This window comes from Triticum aestivum, chromosome 5D, assembly GCF_018294505.1.
Source record: "Triticum aestivum cultivar Chinese Spring chromosome 5D, IWGSC CS RefSeq v2.1, whole genome shotgun sequence".
Classification (NCBI taxonomy): Eukaryota; Viridiplantae; Streptophyta; class Magnoliopsida; order Poales; family Poaceae; genus Triticum; species Triticum aestivum.
The window spans coordinates 317,239,583-317,244,116 of record NC_057808.1 but is presented as its reverse complement, the minus strand read 5'-3'; positions in this window follow the sequence as shown (position 1 = coordinate 317,244,116).

Here is a 4,534-nt window from a genome sequence, read left to right as displayed (position 1 = left end):
AGCGTGGCTACAGTGTCGCCGCCTTGCGAGCTTTCACTGTAGCCTTACCTCGTCTTGTCCCCTTAATGAGGCGCGTGCTTCGAGGAAGGGAGGTAGCCGGCTATTGGAAGCCGGCCACACCCCTGGCCGACTAGGGGAGGCCAGGCCGCCTTCGGATGTCTCTCTGGCAAAGGGGCCCGCCGCCCACAGGCCGTACTGGCGCCTGTTGTTGGTGACACCGAGGCCAACATGGCTATAGTGCCGCGCCGAACGGGGGATGGCTGGCCCGTACGGCGCCCTGTGGCCATGCCTGTTCCGGGATTCGGGGGTAGTGGGTTGTATGATGGCCACACCCCATCCTGTCGCCACTATGTGGGTACAGTCTTAGTGGGTGCAGTCTTGGCCGGCTTCTGGGAGCCGGCTTTCCTCGCGGCCGGCTTCTGGGAGTCGGCTTTCTTCATGGCCGGCTTCTGGGAGTCGGTCCTCTCAGGGCCGGCTCCCTGGAGTCGGCTGTCTCGTATCTTTCTTGGAGAAGGTTTCTGAGGCTGGGTCGCCTTCTGGGAGTCGGCCCTCGGCCGGGGGAAGGCGATCCCACGCTTTGTATGCTTGAAGGTTCGAATGGCCTGGTAATTTTTCGAAGAGCCAGGGGGAGTCGGTTAGGCTACCCGTGGCCATTTACTCCGACGGTACTCCCCGAAGCTGGTTGGGCTTCGAGGATGAGAGGAGGTCGAGAAGCTCGGTCAGCTTCTTATCTTGACGAGCCAGCAGCTGGGAGTCGGCTTCGGTTGGGCGCGCCGTCTTGGCGAAATTTTTAAAGTCGGAGGGCGGGAGTCTGTTGGCGCGTGTGCCGGGCTGTGGGCCGGCCGCTCGCCGCCTGCGAACCACGTGGCGTCCCTTGGCTGAAAAGAGCCTGCCAACCCACGCGTGCGACAAGACGTCGCCGCAAGCCGAGGGCCCACCACTCCTACGCCTAGGCCCAGGCGCAGATTCTTTGCGGCCCAAAAAACTGTCCGCACGTCTTCCGGCGGCGGTTTCAGCACGCCGTTTAGGGCGTAATAATCGCGGTGAAGGAAATATGCCATAGTGGCAATAATAAAGTATTATATATTTCCTTATATCATGATAAATGTTTATTATTCATGCTAGAATTGTATTAACCGGAAACATAATACATGTGTGAATACATAGACAAACAAAGTGTCACTAGTATGCCTCTACTTGACTAGCTCATTAATCAAAGATGGTTATGTTTCCTAGCCATAGACATGAGTTGTTATTTGATTAACGGGATCGCCTCATTAGGAGAATGACGTGATTGACATGACCCATTACGTTAGCTTAGCACCCGATCGTTTAGTATGTTGCTATTGCTTTCTTCATGACTTATACATGTTCCCATGACTATGAGATTATGCAACTCCCGTTTACCGGAGGAACACTTTGTGTGCTACCAAACGTCACAACGTAACTGGGTGATTATAAAGGTGCTCTACAGGTGTCTCCAAAGGTACTTGTTGGGTTGGCGTATTTCGAGAATAGGATTTGTCACTCCGATTGTCGGAGAGGTATCTCAGGGCCCACTCGGTAATGCACATCACTATAAGCCTTGCAAGCATTGTGACTAATGAGTTAGTTGCGGGATGATGTATTACGGAACGAGTAAAGAGACTTGCCGGTAACGAGATTGAACTAGGTATCGAGATACCGACGATCGAATCTCGGGCAAGTAACATACCGATGACAAAGGGAACAACGTATGTTGTTATGCGGTCTGACCGATAAAGATCTTCGTAGAATATGTGGGAGCCAATATGGGCATCCAGGTCCCGCATTTGGTTATTGACCGGAGAGGTGTCTCGGTCATGTCTACATATTTCTCGAACCCAAAGGGTCCGCACGCTTAAAGTTACGATGACAGTTTTATTATGAGTTTATGTATGTTGATGTACCGAAGGAGTTCGGAGTCCCGGATGAGATCCGGGACATGACGAGGAGTCTCGAAATGGTCGAGACGTAAAGATCGATATATTGGACGACTATATTCGGACTTCGGAAAGGTTCCGAGTGATTCGGGTATTTTTCGGAGTACCGGAGAGTTACGGGAATTCGTATTGGGCCTTAATGGGCCATACGGGAAATGAGAGAAAGACCCCAAAGGGTGGCCGCACCCCTCCCCATGGGCTAGTCCGAATTGGACTAGGGAGGGGGGGCGCCCCCTTCCTTCTTTCTCCTTCCCCCTTCCCTTCTCCTACTCCCACAAGGAAAGGAGGAGTCCTACTCCCGGTGGGAGTAGGACTCCCCCCTTTGGCGCGCCTCTCCCTTGGCCGGCTGCCTCCTCCTTGCTCCTTTATATACGGGGGCAGGGGGGCACCCCATAGACACAACAATTGATCCTTGAGATCTCTTAGCCGTGTGCGGTGCCCCCCTCCACCAAATTACACCTTGATAATACCGTTGCGGAGCTTAGGCGAAGCCCTGCGTCGGTGGAACATCATCATCGACACCACGCCGTCGTGCTGACGAAACTCTCCCTCAACACTCGGCTGGATCGGAGTTCGAGGGACGTCATCGAGCTGAACGTGTGTAGAACTTCGGAGGTGCCGTGCGTTCGGTACTTGATCGGTCGGATCGTGAAGACGTTCGACTACATCAACCGCGTTGTGATAACGCTTCCGCTGTCGGTCTACGAGGGTACGTGGACAACACTCTCCCCTCTCGTTGCTATGCATCACCATGATCTTGCGTGTGCGTAGGAAATTTTTTGAAATGACTATGTTCCCCAACAGTGGCATCCGAGCCAGGTTTTATGCGTTGATGCTTTGCACGAGTAGAACACAAGTGAGTTGTTGGCGATATAAGTCATACTGCTTACCAGCATGTCATACTTTGGTTCAGCGGTATTGTGAGATGAAGCGGCCCGGACCGACATTACGCGTACGCTTACGTGAGACTGGTTTCACCGTTCGGAGCACTCGTTGCTTAAAGGTGACTGGCGGGTGTCTGTCTCTCTCACTTTAGTTCAACCGAGTGTGGCTACGCCCGGTCCTTGCGAAGGTTAAAACAGCACCAACTTGACAAACTATCGTTGTGGTTTTGATGCGTAGGTAAGAACGGTTCTTGCTAAGCCCGTAGCAGCCACGTAAAACTTGCAACAACAAAGTAGAGGACGTCTAACTTGTTTTTGCAGGGCATGTTGTGATGTGATATGGTCAAGACATGATGTGATATAATGTGTTGTATGAGATGATCATGTTTTGTAACCGAGTTATCGGCAACTGGCAGGAGCCATATGGTTGTCGCTTTATTGTATGAGATGCAATCGCCATGTAATAGTTTTACTTTATCACTAAGCGGTAGCGATAGTCGTAAAAGTAATAAGTTGGCGAGACGACAACGATACTACGATGGAGATCAAGGTGTCGAGCCGGTGACGATGGTGATCATGATGGTGCTTCGGAGATGGTGATCACAAGCACGGTGCTTCGGAGATGGAGATCACAAGCACGAGATGATGATGGCCATATCATATCACTTATATTGATTGCATGTGATGTTAATCCTTTATGCATCTTATCTTGCTTTGATTGACGGTAGCATTATAAGATGATCTCTCACTAAAATTTCAAGATAAAAGTGTTCTCCCTGAGTATGCACCGTTGCAAAAGTTCTTCGTGCTGAGACACCACGTGTTAATCGGGTGTGATAGGCTCTACGTTCAAATACAACGGGTGCAAAACAGTTGCACACGCGGAATACTCGGGTTAAACTTGACGAGCCTAGCATATACAGATATGGCCTCGGAACACAGAGACCGAAAGGTCGAGCGTGAATCATATAGTAGATATGATCAACATAGTGATGTTCACCATTGAAACTACTCCATCTCACGTGTTAATCGGTCATGGTTTAGTTGCTTTGGATCACGTAATCACTTAGATGATTAGAGAGATGTCTATCTAAGTGGGAGTTCTTAAGTAATATGATTAATTGAACTTAAATTTATCATGAACTTAGTACCTGATAGTATCTTGCTTGTCTATGTTAATTGTAGATATATGGCCCGTGCTGTTGTTCCGTTGAATTTTAATGCGTTCCTTGAGAAAGCTAAGTTGAAAGATGATGGTAGCAATTACACGGACTGGGTCCGTAACTTGAGGATTATCCTCATTGCTGCACAGAAGAATTACGTCCTGGAAGCACCGCTAGGTGCCAGGCCTCCTGCAAGAGCTACACCAGAAGTTATGAACGTCTGGCAAAGCAAAGCTGATGACTACTCAATAGTTCAGTGTGCCATGCTTTATGGCTTAGAACCGGATTGAGAGATATGAAGTCTCCAACAAGTTCTATAGCTAAAAGATGGAGGAGAATCGCTCAACTAGTGAGCATGTGCTCAGATTGTCTGGGTACTACAATCGCTTGAATCAAGTGGGAGTTAATCTTCCAGATAAAATAGTGATTGACAGAATTCTCTAGTCACCATCACCAAGTTAGTAGAACTTTGTGATGAACTATAGTATGCAAGGGATGACGAAAGTAATTCCCAAGCTCTTCGTGA